Raw genomic sequence first — 21269 nt, 5'->3', positions numbered from 1 at the left:
TGGTAAAATAAAAAATAATATTGTAGATTATATTCTATAAATACAGATTAGAAAAATAAAAACAGTATACAACTATGATCGTCATTTAAAATTTATCATAAAGTAGAAAGTGTATCTAATGTATCATATATATTTTGAGTAGGCTGTAAGTTATGCTCATACTCTTAAAAAGCAGTCAAATTTATTATGCAATACAACATTTTTGGATAAATTTGCTTTGTAGATTTTGTTGTACAATCTATGTAATTTAATATTATCAAGTGGGGATACTATCAGGAAATTTCTGCTTTTAATGGTTACTGAGAAATGTCATGCTCATATTTTATTTTAGTCCTCAAAATTTTTCATTATAAAATATGTGCAAAGTGGGTGGTACTAACACTTCTTTATATCTACAGGGGAGAGTCAGTTCAGTGTATAGATCAAATGTTTAAAAATACAAACTAATTGATGACTTCTTAAAAACAATTTGAAATTGGATTTTTTTCTAAGTCTAATATCAACTGAATTTGATAATTTGTTGATCTTGAAAATACTTTTTAGAATCAGTCATTTTTGTTCAGGGTATCTGACATTTGGACTTAATTGTAGATAAAAAATAATTTATCTTATTAGTAGGCTTTCTCATAATTAAAATAATTTAGCGTCATTATCCTGCCTCAGAGATATTTTGGAATGCAAGAACCATTTCTGTGATTTGAAAATAACACTTTAGGTGTTAAGCATCAAATTAAGTTTAACATTTTCTGCTCTGTTAAATTGTAAACATGATTTCTCTGTAAGTTGAAAAAGTATATTTTCAGATGTTCTCTACATTTAATGTAATATGTGTAGCCCATGCCTATAAGGAGCTGTAATGAAAATCATATCCTTTAGTATTTATGTTCAACCATAAGTCTGGTGAAGGTGGATCAATTTTAACTGAAAATAGCTAACCTCTCCTGGGCAAAGTATATGAGAATAGATTATGGGTAGACATAAAGTCTTCTTTAAAACCTGGAATTAAATGCAAGTTTTGGCACCTAGAGGTATAAGGTAATGAAAAGAGAATGAGTTTTCCTTTGAGGTAGTTTGTAGTTTTAGTCTCAGAACCTATTCATTTATCAGTGCACTCTGCTGCCTTGTGTTTTAACTGCCTACCCTGCTCATACACGAAAATAAGCTAAATTAGGTAAATCAGTGGAAAGCTAGAGGGACCATAATGAGGTTCAAACAAGCAGGATAAGATTTTAGTTATAGATCATACGCATCTATCCATTCATGTTAATATATATTACCATATATTAACAAAATCCATACTGTCCAAGTGGAACAATAATTGACTTATGCCACTCCATACAGAGAGCGATGAGACAAATGCTAGTTTGCCTCTGTGCTCCGCACCAGGACGTCATTTGTTATGTAACCAGTTGCAATTGTTGCAGTGGATATTCCTCTTTCATCAATTAAAGTGAACTCTAAAGCTGTGACTGGAAATCTGACAATTTATGCAACTAATACTTGCAGCTTTAACCCAAGGTGACATAACAGCAAATTCAGGGACCTATGGGCTCCCTCCCAAGGGCGAGGCATCTTCTTAGTTAGCCAGTGACTATCAGAAAATACTTTCCAAATGAAAGTCTGCCTAAATTCAGTCCTGAAAGCCCGTTCGTGATTAGCTCAGCAAAGCTCTGAGGGGAGAAGAAAAAAATAATCTAAATAAAGGAAAAAAGAAAACACATGAAGCCTTGTAAAGGAAAGGCAGCCTGGCATGCCTGGAAGGTAAGTAGTCAGAAGTTCGGAGCATGAGGGAGAAGAGAGAGGGGAGAGGGAAGGTTGGTCAAGTAAGCAAGGGGCCAATGATGAAATGCCTAACACATCCTGCTAAAATCATATGACTTTGAACAGACAGCAATAGGTTTTAGAAAGATCACTCTGGCTACAGTGCCATTTGGAATAAAACAGCAAGAAAAAATGATTACTCAAGAGCCTAAAGCTGTAATAGAGGAAAAGATTAGCCAGGAATGAGGAGTTGATAATCTATATGGGAATAAAATTAATAAGATTACTCATTGATTAGATTGGAGGTAAGGACAGGCACGTAAATAACTGGGGATGATCTGTGCGTCTGTAAGATGGATAAGAATGTAGGAAGAGGCACCAGCTTTAGGTGAAAGCTCATTAATTCAGTTTTGGGCAGGTTGAAAGTGTGAGGTGCTTCTAAGGCATTTATGTTGATTATAAGATTCTGTAAACATAAGAGAAATGCAGGCTCCTGAGATTATTAAATGGTAATCAATTAGATGGTTATTAAAACTCTTAAAGCTGACAAGTTTGCCAAGGATGTGTAAATGGAGAAATAGAGTGTTGAAAATGGGACTCTGGGGAGCACCGGCAAGCAGAGGTAGTAGAACCTGGAAAGGAAAGAGGGAAAGCTGGAAAGTGGGATGTCACTGAGGGGAAGGGAAGAGTCCACTCAGAGGAGAGAGCAGGGGACAGTGTGGATGGTCAGTGCAGAGCCTTGCCCTGCAGATGGGGGTGCCGGCAGTGTCACGCTGTCTGAGTGCTTGCTCTACACACAGTGCACGGTGCATGGGAACGTGAGTCAGAGCCAGGAGGTGAAAAGGGTTTTCTTTTAAAATATATAAATATATCTTTATTGATTCAGAGAGGAAGTGGGAGGGAAAGAGAGATAGAAACATCAATGATGAGAGAGAATCATTGATTGGCTGCCTCCTGCATGCCTCCTGCTGGGGATCAGGCCTACAACCCAGGCATGAGCCCTTGACCAGAATTGAACCTGGGACCCTTCAGTCTGCAGGCTGAAGCTCTATCCACTGAACCAAACCAGCCAGGGCAAAAGGGTTTTCCAAGCCAGGAAGATAGTCTGGCACCCCTAAACTGCCAATTCCATTGCATTAGACATACAGACCCGGGCCTTAGCCTGCTGCCTCCCTCAGTCTCCTGACCTGAGTGCAACTGACTATCAACTCAGTGAGTCCTCCCACTCACAAGTACTTTTTTAAAGTTATTTTATTTTATTTTTTTAAAATATATTTTATTGATTTTTTACAGAGAGGAAGGGAGAGGGATAGAGAGTTAGAAACATCTATGAGAGAGAAACATAGATCAGCTGCCTCCTGCACACCCCCCCACTGGGGATGTGCCCGCAACCAAGGTACATGCCCTTGACTGGAATTGAACCTGGGGCCTTTCAGTCCGCAGGCCGACGCTCTATCCACTGAGCCAAACCGGTTAGGGCTTTATTTTTTATTGACTTTTAGAGAGGAAGGAAGGGAGAAAGAGAGGGAAACATCAGTGTGAGAGAGATACATTTATCAGCTGCCACCCATTCTTGCCTCAACTGAGACCAAACCTGCAACCTAGGTAGGTGCCCTGACCTAGAATTGAACCCACACCCTCCTGGTGCATGGGACAATGTTCTAACCAACTGAGCCACCAGACCAGGGCTGATTCCTCCTAGTTGGCCAGACCCTTTTTCTGACATCTTTAATTTTCCTTCTCCTGAATCCCAGTTCTGGGGATCTTCAGCTCTGGAAAATAGATATATTAGCATAAATAAATGGGAAAATAGTGTTTCAATTATAGGACTTTGTTTTAACCCTCAACTTTGTGAGACTGAATTGATGTAACACATACAGGTTCTGCTAAGGGTGAAAAATACAGCATTCTCTTCCTAAGTTTAAATGCCAGCATTTTCATTTTTTTGTCCTTATTTTATTTCATCTCTTTCTCTAGAATCTCAACACCTTTAAGAACCCATTCACTGTCCTGCACCCTCATTTTTTCTCAATTCCCTGCCTATCCTTACTCCCTTCAATGTACCTTCAATCACACTAACCTTGCCTTTTATTTATTTTTTTTGAAGGATAAAATCTCCTAAGTTAAATCAAACTGTTGCCACACTCTGTTCCTGGAGAATAACACAAAGTCATGCTAAAGGTCTCAGTCAATGATATTCACCACAAGTGAGATTTCTAAGCCTCCTGGTAATACTGTCACATTTCCCTAGTCCCTTTACTATCCCACCCTACTGGGTACATTACAACTTATCCTCTGTCCTCAAGCTCCACACGGTCTTGGATTTCCTATTTCATTGAGGAAAATGAAGCAATCTGAAGAAAAGGTTCCTCACTTGCTCCCACCACTTATATGTACGCCCATGACCTGCTTTCAATGATATGCTGTGAATAATTGTGCATCTATTAAAGGTCACCTCCTCCACTTGAGTGCATTGAATCCCATTCCATCCCATCTTGACTGCACAAGGATATCCTATTTTATAAAAGGCTAATATGCAAATTGACCAAAAGGCAGAATGACCGGTCGCTATGATGTGCACTGACCACCAGGGGGCAGACTCTCTATTCAGGAGCTGCCCCCTGGTAGTTAGTGCATTTCAACAGGGGGAAGCTGGTTCATGGCTGGCCAGGCAGCAGCATTGGTGGGAACCTCTCCCGCCTCCGTGGCAGCGCTAAGGATGTCCGACTAACAGCTTAGGCCCACTCCCCTGTGGGCTCCCGGGATGCCAGAGGGATGTTTGACTGCCAGCTTAGGCCCAAGGACTTCCAGGTGCCTGCCGGAAGCCACAGGAAAACCCGGGTCCCAGGTGCCAGAGGGAAGCTGGTGCCGGCAGCCGGGAAAGGAAGGTCTACTCTTGCATAAATATCATGCATCAGGCCTCTAGTCTATATAATAAAAGCCTAAGCATCCAGAATGACTGGTCACTAAGATGTGCACTGACCAACAGGGAGCAGAAGCTCAATGCAGGAGCTGCCCCCTGCTAGTCAGTGCCCTCCCACAGGGGGAGCACCCCTCAGCCAGAAGCCGGGCTCATGGCTGGTGAGCACAGCAGTGGTGGCGGGAGTCTCTGCCACCTCTGTGGCAGGCAGACATCCCCCAAGGACTCCTGGACTGCAAAAGGGCACAGGCTGTGCTGAGGGACCGCCTTAAATGCATGAATTTTCTACACCAGGCCTCTAGTCTTTCCAGAAAATCCCCTATACAGGAGTGAGAAGAAGTAGGTTCACAGGTGTTCATATGGAAATAATACAAATAAATAATACAAGAAATAATAAATATTATAAGAATAAACTGTGTTTCGTGTACTCATAACTGTAAACCTACTTTTGCCTACCCCTGCATCTCCCCTTCAACATCCAAATTTTTGTCCCCCTATAAGATCATTCCTATAAATATGCAAAAATTCCTCTAACCTTCAAAAAAGGCTATCTTGACCTTACCATTCCTTCTACCTCTTTCCTTTACAGCAACACTTCTTGAAAAGCACTATTGGTGGTCAACTGTGTTCAATTCTTCTCCTTCCTTTCTTCCTTGAGCTTCTCCAAAGAGTCTTGTTTATATGATTCCACAATAAGTAAACTCTTTTCAAGGTTAACAGTAACCAGGTCATTGCAAAATCTAAGGATCATTTCTTACTGTATTAGACCTGATAGCAGTATTCAACAGGGTTAACTATTTCTTTTTACTTTAAACATTACCTTTGTGTTATTCCAGGCTCCTACAATTTATGCTTTTATTTCTATTTCACAGGCTACACCTTATCTCCTTTGCTAGTTCTTCTTTGTCTCCTCAACTTCTAAATGTTGGTATATTTTAGAAAAAATCTTTTCCATTTAAACTATCCCTTATGTGATTTTACTCATGAACATCAGCTCCCTCCCAGATGGTTTCTAGCTTTACTCCATCTCAGTAACTTGCACTCAGCTATTCAAATATTTTGCTACTCCAATATTTCCCTATGCTACATCTAATTAATAGCCCTTTACTTTCTCTCCTTCTGTGGGTCTGCCTCTGCTCTTAAAATATTCCTGGTCTCTGCCACTGAAAAGCACCTTCTGAGATAGATCATTAAGTAAATCTCATCCAGGACTCAGAACTTGTTTTTAGTCACCCTTAAGGGCTGTCATTTAAGAAAAGGAGGACAGGTTGGGTCTAAATTCTGCACCCAGGATTTCAAAGAGACTGAGTAAAATACAAATGCTAAGTGACATCAATGAACTCTGGGCTGGATTCCTCTCAGATAACTCCTTGTTTTCTTTCAGCAAACACAAACATTTTCTCCCTAATTCATCCCACCTTATTCAGCATGCATGTTTTTTTTTTTCAACAACTCTTTATGGGCTTTCCACTATGTATTAGAAACTCTGAATACAGTTAGTTGTGAGTAAACGACAAATGGTTCCTGCCTTCATGAAATATACAATCTGGGGATATTGGTAAAGGATTACAAATTGGTGAAGTGTTAGTAGCGGAACATTAAATGAACAAGCTAAATTATTCTAAAACATATAAAACTAAGAAGTATGATACCTAAAGCAAGTGAAAGCAGAGTGCCTAGAGAGGAAACTTGCCAATATCATTTTTTTTTTCCTTTTCTTACTTGGTTACCATCGTGACTCAGTCCTGAGAACATAACCCTTGGTGCTGGTGTATACATCCTCCTAAAACCTGGCCACTCGTTTTACTGGTTTAGACTTTTGGATGAAAGCCGCTTTGTCAGTAAGTCTCTTCAATATCGACTCCAAAGTTAGATGCCCGGATTTCAATCTGGACTCTACCTCACAGCAGCTGTGTGGCTCTGAGCAGTACATGAGTCGCTCAGTGGCTCAGTGTCTTTGCCTTTAGAATGGGGATAACAACAGTATTTCTCTCACAGGCTGTCATATAGATAAAAAAAAATTAGTATGCATAAAGCACTCAAAACTTTGGCTCATAGTAAAATGCAATGACTGATAACTATTTTTAGTTACTTTTGATTATTATCTGCACTTTAGTTATTACCCTGTACTATTACATGGTGGACATAATTGGATACTGGGCTCTGCCTTCTACATCTGATTAGGCTACAAAATACAAACATATAAACACCAAATTTTAATAATCATTTTACTCTGAGGAATTAAAAGATTGGAAAATAGAAGGGGAATAATTACTATTTTTCTGACAGGGGTATTCCTATAAATGAATTAGAAAAACATCGCTACTGATGAAAATTATTGAGTTATAGACCATTCAATGCTTCTATGTTCTTGTGCTTCTATTGGCTAAAGCAAGATCACCCCATCTTTTCTCCATATTCCTGTTCAGGGTTGGAAGGAAGAGTGAGTCCTAATTCCTTTTCAGAAAAATCATCATTAGTGGCTCCAACTTTTAATGAGTATCTATGTTAAAGATGTCAGCAGAATCTAGCTATATGTTAATCATTTTTCTCTTCTATTTTCTCACTTTTCATAGATCAGACCTTAGGGAACATGAATTACAACTACTTCTGAAGTGGTCTGGAGATTTTGTGATAAAACTCAATTAACCTGGTGCTCTCACACCATGAAATTCCAGCTGGAGGTTGGGTGAGAGTAAATATTAATGCCTTCATTAAATATTTTCTAATCAAATGACCCTGGGACCACTGGACTTATATTATTTAATAAAATTATAGTCTATTAAGTCCAAATGACATTGCCACCACTTGCAGTTTGGGAACTAATAGCATTTCTTTTTCATTACTTAAAAGGCCCTTTTATAGATATTACGCTGCTATTCAATGTAAATAATATTCATGAAATAATGAATTAGAATTAGTAGAACTAGGATTTCTTCTGTCAACCTTTAAGAATATATCCCTTACTATATTTAAAATGTCCTGAATTTTCTGACACCAAAAAAACTTCAGATTCTTATCTTTGTCCCTAAGTGTGAAAAACATGTTTACAAAGAACTTTAAATTTCTTATAATATTGATGATAAAAGCAGAACATCACCACTGGATCCTCTATTTAAATTGTTTCATTCACTTCTGCATGCAAAGCTGTCAATTTTTACAGGCAAAGAAAGAGAAACAACACAAAAATTCATGAAATGGCTGGTCTTTGCATAAATCCATTTATTCCCTATAGTTCTAGTTTGATTTTAAATACTTCTTTAAGCTCTTACATAAAAGTAAGTATAAATAAACTATATCACCTAACGATACGCGATGCTCTGAAGAATATTCATGTTTAATCACTGGCTCATAAGTCAGGGGAGCAAACGTGCCACCGTATATTGATGACTCAGGGTGCAAAAAGAGCAGAAGTCATGCGGTAGCCAAGCCCGCGGTATGACCTAATTTGGCATCAAAGTCAGCATAAAGAAATTTGGAATCTGACCTTTTTCAGGGTAATTGCTAAGGCTGTCCTCGCTTTGATGAGAATTAATGTTAACGGTGCAACTTTAGCCTGCTACCGCTTTATGACGCTTGCATGGATGGATGTAGCACCACAGCAAAGCCAGTGGTGTGGAGCATATTGAGAAATGGTAAATAATTGATAAATAATGTGCATCACTCCAATTTGGTTGTCGGCATCTGTGGCAGAGGAGAGTTTGAAATAGCCCGAGTCTACGTCTGAACTCAGCACTTTCTTCCAGAAATGTTTTACGTGTAAATGTTACCGTCTTTTAGCTGCAGGAGCAAGACAGGGTGTGCAGAGGATGAAACTCGCCATTTTTAAAGCACCAAAGTCAGACATGTAAAGTGTAGTACTTCTAGAATATAAGGAACAATATTTAACAGCACCGCACTTATAGTCTTCTTTGCATAAGATTGAAAAGTAGATATACTTACAGGCTGAAAAAACAACAACAACATAGCTCTAAATTTTTCTACCACTCCTCAAATACGCTGTGAACAGTTGAAGTCAAAATGATTTAATGTTTGGAGAACTTTGTATTCTTTTCTAAATAGTGAATGCTTAGTTGTATGAATAGATATAGCATAAAACTTATTACATCTTAATTGGGGTATTATATATGCCCTTATTGCAAACACATTTTAGAAAGAGAGTTTCTTAAAGTTCTTCTGTTTGGCATATTTCTTCATTATTGCTAAAACAATCTACAGGATTTAGATGATATTTCTTTAAATTACTAAAAGTATAAAGTGTGACTGAATTACATTTTTATTTTATATTATGAGTATTGTCTTATAATCACTGAGGAAATTAGTTAGGAAAGTACCTAGTTGTGAAATATAACCAAATTAATTTAGTGATTAAAGAATTCCCTTTTGTTTTGGATAATTAAAGGTTTCAGTGAAGTTTTAACTTTGCAATGATTATATTAGCTTTTACCTTCCTAGAACCTGTGCATTTAAGATAGTTCAGATAGTATTTGATAATAAAGCAAATAAAGCTGATATTGTTGAGCAATAAATGCTGTGGTGAAAAAATAATTAAACAAAATGTATTCCTCCCAATTTTTGAGAAGATTTTATGGGAAAGTTATGTCTTCTTTATATGTGGTGATGCAAAAAAAATAAACATGTATGTTTCATTATGTCCCATGTTTTTGGTGCTATTACAGATTTGTCCCTAAGATCTATAAAATGTTAATGCACTTCATCACTAAGTCATTGTGGATTTGGGAGAGAAATTAAAGATGATCATTATGTTCATGGAATTTTAGACAGCTAAGAATAATCTTGAAATGCCACAGATACACATAATGCAATATGAGATTTAGAGTTTATTCACTATACATGAAATTACCAACTATTGTATCTGCCAAATTGAAAATTAACTATGGAATACAAAAAGCCATAAAATGTAAAATCTTTGCCTTCACAGAGAGTTCTTATCAACTAAATACAGAATAGTGTAAACTTTAGGGACACCACTTTATAATCATAGAATCTGAACAAAACTCAGTCTGCATAGTATATAAAAATATATATACTGACAATTTAAGAGAAAAGGTTTGTCATAGGCTTACTGCAAATATGGAACGTGTGAGAAGTGATTTTTAGACTTGTGTAGACTGAAGCCATATAGCAGTAAGAGGGCAAAACGCCACACCCCCCAATTAGGAGAATCGAGGTTTCTCCCAGGCCCGGTGGAACCCTCACTCCACATGGGCACTAGCGTGTTCAGACGTGCAGGGTCTCAGGAAGCTGCACTTCCCACTTGGGCTCGTGCCTTAGCTCCTGCGTGGTGCAGCTCCTCTGAGCAAATCAGTGTCCTTCTGTATTTAATCATTAAAGAAATCCCCATGTTCATTTTCTCCAGCTGTTTGTTACTCTTTCCAGTAAGAACAGTCTCATTGTGATGGCCAAGCCACAAACCACAGTATTAAAAGGGAGAGTGAAATAGATGCGTAAATGGATTATGGTTCAATCCAGTAATTGTGTGGGAACATCTAGGAAGAAGCAATTGATACCGAGAAAAAAGGCCGTGGATCCCGAGATGAAATTTGAATTGAGCTTTGCTCATATTTCAACATTAAAAATAGTCATTTAAAAAATGAAATATGTATATGACTTTTATTTTGCTACTTAGCACATGAAAAATTGCTTAGAAATCCCTGCAAGGGCCCTTACTTACTCAAGTCCCCAAATGACCTCACTACAGGAAGGCAATTTTTCTTCAAAGACAGTCCCACAGCTTTGACCGGAGTAACTATATGCTGGTGAGGCAGATACTGAAATAAACTGGAAACTGTGCAGCTAACTGCAGTTTCTTCAAAGAAGACATCAAAAGACAATTTCTCAATGACTTTAGCAAAGTTAGGTGAATTCTCATTAAAAAGAAGAAAATCCTGCAACTCATTAAATTCACTCAGCTGCTGTGGCTGTGATATTCGAGCCTTAACGGACAGCTGATTTGGTCCAGCTATTTAGTTAAATAATGATGAAGACATGGAGCAGGCTAAAATGTTGCAGCCTGATCATAATGTCACTCTCGCTGTCAGTGCCTCCATGTCTGCTTCATCTGTGGCACTTACTCAATATCTAACAAATTCTATTTCCAGAAAGCAACTCCCAACTTTAGAACTGTTATTTCTTGGACCTTACAGATCACAACTCTACTACTTTCCAAATCCAAAATTTTACTTACATATAAATTTAATTTCAGAGGAATAGGTATCTGGTATTTTCTCAATCTGTGAGTGTTTAGCTCAGCTGTCATTTAATCCTGGGTTCAGAGTAGTCATTATCTTAATGCTTTCTGTTATGGGATAAATTATGAGGTTCAGCATCAAAAGGAATAGCAGTAAATTAAGTTTCCCATGAATTCTAATGTTAAACCTTCTAATTAAAAAGTATATGCTCACTATAGAATCAAAATCAGCTCTAATCTTGGTTTCTCGAAGTAGTAACTTTTGTAAAATCAAACTCTATTATTTTTCATTTGATTTATAGACAGATATACAGATATTTTGTTTTGTTTGAAGGAAACTGGGATTAGTTAAACTTCTAATTTTTATTTAATAATACATTGTAAATAGTATATTCTTTTATAAATTCTCTTCAAAAGCATTTTATTGATCACATAACATTCCAATGATGTGTGTTGTTATAATTTATTTAACCATTATTTAATTGATGATTAGATTATTTCTGTCATATATAATGCTGTAGGAATATCATTGTACATAAATCTTTGTATTACTAATAATTTCCTTAATAGAAGTGGTATTTTTGAATCTGAAATAGCTCTTGCTACAATTATTTTCTAGGAATTTTGCCTTAATTACACTCCTGCTAGCATCATGAGACAGCAATAATTTTAACATTGTATTATCACATTTTGTATACCCTTTAATGAGATGGTTGCTAATGTCAATTATCTTTTAAAATATAGTAGTGAAAATCTTATTTCATTATTGTTTGTATTTGCATTTTGTTTATTATATGCTTCATTTTCTCACATGTTCATATTTCTTCCTCGAATTATATATAAAATAGTTTCCCTTTTTTTTCCTATTGAGTTGATTTCTTTTTCTTGGCTCTTAAAAGCACTTTGTATACTATGACCATCAACAATTACATTTACCTTGGTCTGAATTTTTATTTGCTGATAGTGTACTAACTAAGAAGATTTAGATTTTTTGTAGGTAAATGTATTGATCATATTCTTTATGATTTAATGTACTGTATATATTTGCCATTTAATTTTTTAAAAATTTATTTGACTGCTTTAAAAATCCATATGTAGAAATATTAGTCAAATTTACCATAAAAGCTCTACATATATTTACTTTTCTCTGTCTCATTTTCAAATGCTAATTTAAAAGGAAATTCATATAAGGTGATGCAAGTTTTCCTTTATTTTTTTTTTCAGGGAAGGGAGAAATGATTTTTGAATAGGATTAGAAAGTTCAAAATATTTTTAGAATTTCTAAGAAGTGGTTTCAATGTTTTAAAACTCTTAGGCACAAAATTGCCTGAGGCTGAGGATTGATTTGCCATGGGAGGGAGAAAGTCAGTGAATATTTAATTCGAATAAATAAAGAATGAATTTAAGCCAAAATCACAGGCCAAAAAATGCTATTTAAACTGCACCCTCTAAGATAAGAAGAGCCTTTCAAAACTAGGAGGCTCCACATGGTTCTACAGTAAAGGTGAACCTGCTTCACAAAACAACTTGAAAATCTGTTATCACTGCATTTCACATGCTGTCAAAATATTCCTTTTTAAAATTTTATTTGAGATTGTCACTAAGCCTACGGAACACCTTAGTGTCGAACACTTTTTTTGTGTGTGGCTACAAGTTTTAATTTCATGACAATGCAAAAAATTTTGACTTTTTAGGTGACATTTTCCTTCTTTTTTTAAATGACAGTTGGTCAGTGGCTAAGGCTCAATGACATTTATCAGCTACCTAATTAAAATGTAGACACTTTTATAATAATTGCAAATGTGACCTTCATTTGTGTATTTTTGCTAGCTAGCATGTTTAGCCAAATGTCACCGAGGACCCTAATCCATTCTTTCCCATAATGTTTAATTATATCATGTTGAAAACGTTCATTCTTCAGTTATGATGGTTCATGAAATCCCACTTTTCCCCTGGAGAGTGGGGAGCTGTGGGTCTAGTGCCCTAATGAGCAGTGACGGCTAGGCTGTGTCTACCAGCTGCCAAGACAACTAGATGAAAAGTCAAAATTCATTCCATTAACAAGTTGGTTTGCCTTTATGATGCCAAACAATAGCTCTGATTTGTTTTCCTCTGCACAAATAAGGGATGTGACATGGGCTTGATTGGTTTGGCTTTCTTTAAAAATAGCCCATATCTCTCCTCTCACCTTGCCATCTTATATCTAACTAGAGGCCTGAAGCACGAAATTCGTGCAAGAGCAGGCCTTTCTTTCCCTGGCTGCCTGCACCGGCTTCCCTCTAGCATCCGGGACCCAGGCTTCCCTTGTGGCCCTGGCTTCGTCTGGAAGGTCGTCCAGAAGGACGTCTGGTCTAATTAGCATATTACTATTTTATTATTATAGATTGCCTGGGAGAAATCTCCTCCTGGGTGTTCTACAGAGATTTGCAGCTATAACCCAACCCCCATCCTTTCCAAATGCTACCATCTTCATACCCATAAGCACTGCTTTAGTTAACTTTAACTTCTCCTAAATTCTCCTCCCATCCTTCGAGGCCATGCTCAACTTCATGCAAGTGATATTTCTAGCATGGAACTGACCTTGCCTGCTCCAAATACTACAATCCTTCCTTTAAACCTTCATGGCTAAGCAAACTTATCTTCTGAGAGATAAGGCCCTTCTTATGTATTTGTCCAAATTCATAATTCTCTTTCCTGTCTTCCCCTTCTTAAAATTTTTTAGAATATATATTTTATTGATTTCAGAGAGGAAGGGAGAGGGAGAGAGTGATAGAAACATTAATGATGAGAGAGAATCATTGATCGGCTGCCTCCTGCACACTCCACACTGGGGTTCCAGTCCACAACCTGGGCATGTGCCCTGACTGGGAATCAAACCATGACCTCCTGGTTCATAGGTGGATGCTCAACCACTGAGCCACGTTGGCCAGGCCCCCTCTCAAATTTTAATCAATCAATATTGAATTTCCTGCAGTTTCTCATGTAAGTCAGGCTGTGTTTGCTACTGTGTTTTTGTATTGCTATTTCCTTAATGCTGTTATGTGTTGATTATGAAGCAGTAAATATATTATAAAAAATGTAATGTAGCGGATGTTCTATTTATACATAACTAATCACTTATTTATAGAACTAAAGATTCATAAGCCATTTTACTTAATTTATAAAATGTAATTACCGTTTAAAGATATCAAACATTTATTACATAAATTAGCTTTTTATTATAGTTTTAAAAATATTTTAGTCTTCCCATATTAAGAGATTTATTTATATTAAGTAAACATATGGGGTTGACGTAAAAGAAATTTATTCTCTTGAAAAAATCTTTGCATATAGTTTTGAGATGATACGCATAAAATTAAATCTATCATAATACCAAAGTGTAACTCTAGGAAGATATTTTTGGTACCTTAAAAAGCATCTGTTAGCGATGTAATGTATAATTTATGATATAGCTAATACTGCTGTATAATATATAAGGGAGTAAATCTTAAGCGTTCTCATCACACAGAGATTTTTTTTCTTTTTTTCTCTTTCTCTTCTTTTCATTTCATCTATTTGAGAAGATGGACATTAAGGGAACCTATTGTAGTAATCATTTCACAATAATATATGTAAATCATCATTCTGTATGCTTTAAACTTATACAGGGATGCATGTCAATTATTTCTCAATAAAACTGGGAAAAATAAGTGACTTAATCTAATATTGAAAGAACTGACATATTAGGTATAATTTTAGAGTTTGAATATATTTTTGAAGAATAGTAAAATAGTTAGCCATCTAAACATTTTTAGATAATCTATGCTATTCTCAAATATCACACTATTGCTTAGTAAATCAGCTGATCCAAGTTTAAGATTTTCACTAGAAATAGTTTTATATTAAAAATTTAATGTTTTTGCAACTTAACAAAAGATAAACAATCCAATAAAAAAATGGGCAACGAACCTAAATAGACACTTTTCGGAAGAGGACATACAGAAGGCCGAAAGACATAGCAAACATGCTCAAAGTCACTAATTATACGAGAGATGCAAATCAAAACGACAATGCGTTATCATCTCACACCTGTCAGAATGGCTATCATCAACAAATCAACAAACAACAAGTGTTGGAGAGGATGTGGAGAAAAAGGAACCCTTCTGCACTGCTGGTGGGAATGCAGACTGGTGCAGCCACTGTGGAGAACAGTATGGAGCTACCTCAGAAGACTAAAAATGGAACTCCCATTTGACCCTGTGATCCCAGTTCTAGGAATATATCCTAAGAAACCAGAAACACCAATCAGAAAGGATATATGCACCCCTATGTTCATAGCAGCACAATTCACCATAGCTAAGATCTGGAAACAGCCTAAGTGCCCATCAGCAGATGAGTGGATTAGAAAACTGTGGTACATCTATAGGATGGAATACTACGCTGCGGTAAAAAAGAAGAAATTCTTGCCATTTGCAACAGCATGGATGGAACTGGAGAGCATTATGCTAAGTGAAATAAGCCAGTCAGAGAAAGATAAATACCACATGATCTCACTCATTTTTGGAATATAGAGAACAACATAGACTGATGAACAGGGACAGATCCAAAGACAGAGAAACAGTGATCAGACTATCAATCCCCAGAGGGAAAGTAGGGGAGGGTGGGGGTAAGGGAAAGAGATGAACCAAAGGACTTGTATTCATGCATATAAGCCAAACAATGGACACGGACAACAGGGGGATAAGAGCATGTGGGGGTGGTTAATGGGAGGATAAGGACACATTTGTAATACCTTAACCAATAAAGAAATTTAAAAAAAAAATGTTTTGCAAATATGGATATGTGTTTGGCCAATTAATTTTCCTTTTGGTCAGTTTATTAAATATATTTTCCTAAATAAATGTATTTACCATATTATAAACAAAATTAAAATCTCAGCCATATTTAGTTTTGCTAATTATTCTTCAGATTCAATGAAGTATAACTATATAGAAACTGCCAGCCTTTTGGTGATACTATAATAGTAGAAGTTTGGGGGCATATTTTACTCAATGTTTTCTAATGTTTGCTGCTATGAATTTTTCATTGATGTTGGGAAAAATTTAAAACTCTAGCTAAGAGTTTACTCAGTTTCTCATCTCAAGCATGGAAACATGTAGCCTACTCATTGCGGAACTGTCACGATGGGGCCTAGTGGGTGGCAGACAATAGATTTAATAGATAAAAATTTTAAAAATATCTAATATTTTAAATGCTAAAAATATCTTCTGAAATACAACATGAAATAAAATTATAAAAATATCAAATCTGGAAGAATCGCATAAAGTTACTGGAGGCCCAATGCACAAAATTCGAGCACTGAGGGTAGGGGTGTCTCTCAGCCCAGCCTGTATCCGCTCACAGTCCCAAGACCTCTCGAGGGATGTCTGCCTGCTGGTTTCAGCCCGCTCCCCTTGGGGATCTGGCCTAAGTCAGTAGTCGGACATCCCTCTCACATCTGGGAACCCTCACTCCTTACCGCCAGCCTTTACGCTGCTCCTTACGGCTCGGCTCACTGCCACTTCCTTAGTGCTGCCACAGAGGCCGGAGAGGCTCCTACCACCGCCACTGCACTTGCCAGCCGTGAGCCTGGCTTCTGGCTGAGTGGGGCTCCCCCTGTGGGAGCGCACTGATCACCAGGGGGCAGCAGCTCCTGCGTTGAGCATCTGCCCCCTGTAGGTCAGTGCGTATCATAGTGATTGGTCATTCTGGTTGTTCCGCCGTAACAGTTGCTTAGGCTTTTATTATATAGACTAGTGCAGGGGTGGGCAAACTTTTTGACTCGAGGGCCACAATGAGTTCTTAAACTGGACCGGAGGGCCGGAACAAAAGCATGGATGGAGTGTTTGTGTGAACTAATATAAATTCAAAGTAAACATCATTACATAAAAGGGTATGGTCTTTTTTTTTGTTAGTTTTATTCATTTCAAATGGGCCGGATCTGGCCCGCGGGCCGTAGTTTGCCCACGGCTGGACTAGAGGCCCAATGCACAAAATTTGTGCAAGAGAAGGCCTTCCTTCCCCCCGCTGCCAGCACTGGCTTCCCTCTGGCACCTGGGACCCAGGCTTTCCTCTGGCCGCTGGCAGGCACCCAGGACCTGGGCTTCCATCGCAACCCTGGCTTCATCCAAATGGTCATCCCGAAGGACGTCCTGAAGGGCGTCTGGTCTAATTAGCATATTACACGTTTATTATTATAGGTTGCAAACAAAGGAAGGGAAGTGATGATACTCCAATTGCTCCTTATTTCTACAGTAAAGTGTACTTTATCGACAGTTTCTTTATTCAGTGTGCTGTATCCTGTAATATACATTACGGTATGTAAAAATATTTTTAAATATATTTAAACTACTTTCCTTGAGTTCAAATCCCAACTCTGTCATTCATTACCTATAAAGTGGGGATAATATTAACTAATTCATAATGGCCATTCTAAATACTCAGATATAGGTGAATTGTCAAGCACATTGGTACAAAATAAGAAGTTTGCAAATTGTATCATTATTATTTTTGTTATTGTTATTTAACCCAATAGTACTACAACAACCTGAAAGGAAAAATCAATGTTATATTCATCTACTAATTATTCAAAGCAATATGGAATTATTTCTTATAATTATTTTTGCTGATTCTCAGGTCAAATTGTTCATTTAAGGGAGATGTTAGATTTTATGTCATGATGTTAAAAATAAGTTAAGAAAAAAAAAATAAGCCACTAGATTTGGGGGCTTCTAATTGAAACTTTGAGTCAGAAAGTGATCTAATATATACTATTCAAATATCTCTGTTGATGAAATCTGAAATTGAGCTATTTTAATAAAACTGTTCCCTACGGCTAAAATAATAAGTTTTTTTTAGAACTAAAAGATGAAGAAAATACATGTGACAAAATTGAATAATTTTCTTTCTCTATTGAGGGAAAATTTAATCTGGCCAAGAGGTGGTTGAATAAAAATTTTAATGATTATATGTCCTAGTGATAGTTATCATATGCATTTTCTCACAGGAGTTGTTAGCAAAATCTGCATAAAGAATAGAGTTCTCATCTGCTGCAATAATGTAAAAAGTTGAATTAACCCCCCACAGGGCCTACCACTGTGCCTTGTATGTGGTCAGTACCGAATAAGTATTGTTGAATAGAAGAGAGACCTAAAAGCTAAAAGAGTAATTGCTTTTCAATATTTCTCACTACAAAATGGTTAATATAAAAATGATAATTTGTTCATGAGCTATACAATGAATAAAAAAGATAGTGTTACATCTGTACCAGATTTTATATATTGAGAAAGTTCTGTCTTTTAAATTATTCACTTCTATTACTGCTACTGGCTCTTATTAATCAAAACAGTTTTTTAACATCTATTTTGAAATGGTTTCTATGGCATTATGAGTTTATGGCTATACATTATTGAAAAGCAGATCTATTTATGATAATACAAAGTAGTAAAACTTGATGAGTGGACATTATCCATTAAAGAAAAAAAATCATAGAGAAAGATATTGAGGGCAGGAGAACTGAAAACAAGTTAAACCAGAGGAAACTGTATAAACTTTCCATATCAGACAGATATAAAGATAAACTGTAAGACTTGGGAGATAAAGGAAGGCCTAGCTATGGAAGGTTTTATATTATTTTTAAAAATATATATATTTTATTGATTTTTTACAGAGAGGAAGGGAGAGGGATAGAGAGTTAGAAACATTGGTGAGAGAGAAACATTGATCAGCTGCCTGCTGCACACCTCCTACTGGGGATGTGCCTGCAACCCAGGTACATGCCCTTGACCGGAATCGAACCTGGGACCTTTCAGTCCGCAGGCCGACGCTCTATCCACTGAGCCAAACCGGTCAGGGCGGGCTTTATATTCTTTGACAATGGAAGAGAGATGAGCCAAGAGTACAAAGGAGTTAAACTAAGTTAAGATGTAAGAAAAGGCTTTATTATTTAGACAGCACCCTTCATTGCCTTGCATTAGAATGGCATTGTGATACAACAGACCATATTAGAATGAAGTAAATAGCCATCCTGACAGGTGTGAGATGGGACCTCATTGTCGTTTTGATTTGCATCTCTCAGATGATTAGTGACTTTGAGCATGTTTTCATATGTCTCCCGGTCTTCTGTATGTCCTCTTTTAAAAAGTGTTTATTTAGGTCCTTTGCCCATTTTTTCACTGGATTGTTTAATCTTCCTTTTGTTAAGGTATATGAGTTCCCTATAAATTTTGGAGATTAAACCCTTGTTGGAGATAACATTGGCAAATATGTTCTCCCACGCAGTGGGCTTTCATGTTGTTTTGTTGATGGTTTCTTTTGCTGTGCATAAGTTTTTTATTTTGATGTAGTCTCATTTGTTTATTTTCTCCTTGTTTTCCATTGTTATATCATTAAGAAATCAACAAAAGACAAGTGCTGGAGAGGATGCAGAGAAAAAGGAACCCTCTTGCATTGCTGGTGGGAATGCAGACTAGTGCAGCCACCCTGGAGAACAGTATGGTGTTTCCTCAAAAAACTAAAAATGAAATTTCCATTTGACCCAATAATCCCACTTCTAGGAATATATCCCAAGAAATTAGAAACACCAATCAAAAAAGATATATGCACCCCTATGTTCATAGCAGCACAATTTACAATAGCTAAGATTTGGAAACAGCCTAAGTGCCCATCGGCAGATGAGTTGATTAGAAAACTGTGGTACATCTACACAATGGAATACTACGCTGCTGTAAAAAAGAAGGAACTCTTACCATTTGCAACTGCATGGATGGAACTGGAGAGCACTATGCTAAGCAAAATAAGCCAGTCAGAGCTTATTTAATAAATATCACATGATCTCACTCATTTGTGGAATATAATAAACAACATAAACTCATGAACAAAGATAGAACTAGAGTCATAGAAGCATAAAACAGACTGTCCAACCTATGAGGGAAGGCAGGGGTTGAGGGGGTAAGAGATCAACCAAAGAACTTGTATGCATGCATATGAGCATAACCAATGGACACAAATGCAGGTTCGGGGCGGGGGCAGGGGAAGGGAGGGCATGTGCTGGGGAGTGGGGGGCAGGTGGGGAAAGGTCAAGGGGTGGTAAAGGAGAATGTAATACTTTAAACAATAAAGTATTTAAATTTTAAAAAATAAAATGAAATAAATAGTAATTGAGATTAGATCTATGTATGCTCTAATTACCTCCATGTTTTGGGAAAAGTAGGGGTGAAATTTCTTAGGAACTGAAGCCATCCTATATAAAAAAAGGGTAATATGCAAACTGACCCTAACAGTAGAAAGACTGGGAATGACTGGTCACTATGACACACACTGACCACCAGGGGGCAGACGCTCAATGCAGGAGCTGTTCCCTGGTGGTCAGTGCACTCCCATCGGGGGAGCTCTGCTCAGCCACAAGCCAGGCTGATGGCTGCCAGTACAGTGGTGGTGGTGGGAGCCTCTCCTGCCTCCTCAGCAGCGCTAAGGATGTCCAACTGCAGCTTAGGTCTGCTCCCCGCTGGCAAGTGGACATCCCCCATGGCTGCCGGGCTGCCAGAGGGATGTCTGATTGCCAGCTTAGGCTCAATCCCCTGGGGAGCGGGTCTAAGCCAGCAGGTGGTCATCCCCCAAGGGGTCCCAGACTGCGAGAGGGCACAGGCCGGGCTGAGGGCCCCCCCCCCCCGAGTGCACAAATTTTTGTGCACTGGGCCTCTAGTAAATATTATAAAATCTTGACTACTGTCTCGTTAAAAGAACAAACAAGTTCTGGTTTTTATTCAATGTAACACATTTTCTTCTTTTCTTCTTTTTTTAAAGTGTACTTATGAACATTCTTCACTCTATGCCTTATATTCTTTTTACTTCCCTGGTTTTGATGATCACCCTTTAAAAATCAATATTTATATTGATATTTTATAAGTGAATCAAAATCTACTATCATTTCATATTATTCAATATATGTCAACATATTTGACAATCACCACCAAATGAGAACCTCATATTCTTATATCTATATGTTTTCTTAGAAATGTTATTTTAATAAAGATTTGTCTACAACAGTGATGGCGAACCTATGACATGCATGTCAGAGGTGACACGCAAACTCATTTTTTTAGTTGATTTTTTTTTGTTAAATGGCATTTAAATATATAAAATAAATATCAAAAATATAAGTCTTTGTTTTACTATGGTTACAAATATCAAAAAATTTCTATATGTGACACGGCACCAGAGTTAAGTTAGGGTTTTTCAAAATGCTGACATGCTGAGCTCAAAAGGTCCGCCATCACTGGTCTACAAGTTAATATACAGACTGTTTCTACATTTTTCCAGCATTGTGAAATAAACTGAATGAAAGTTCTTGAACTGGAT

The 21269-nt window shown here is 37.2% G+C and overlaps 1 protein-coding gene across 1 annotated transcript in view; it reads right to left on the bottom strand.

Annotated features, from left to right (window-relative positions):
- Nucleotides 1-21269, bottom strand: part of CNTN5 (contactin 5) — a 1066495-nt gene that overhangs the window by 458800 nt on the left and 586426 nt on the right. The gene's annotated exons all lie outside the window — the stretch shown is intronic.

Source organism: Myotis nattereri (assembly GCF_964212035.1).
Source record: "Myotis nattereri genome assembly, chromosome: 9".
Taxonomy (NCBI): Eukaryota; Metazoa; Chordata; class Mammalia; order Chiroptera; family Vespertilionidae; genus Myotis; species Myotis nattereri.
Note: the sequence above shows the minus strand (reverse complement) of the source record. Positions and strands in the feature narration are given on the sequence as shown.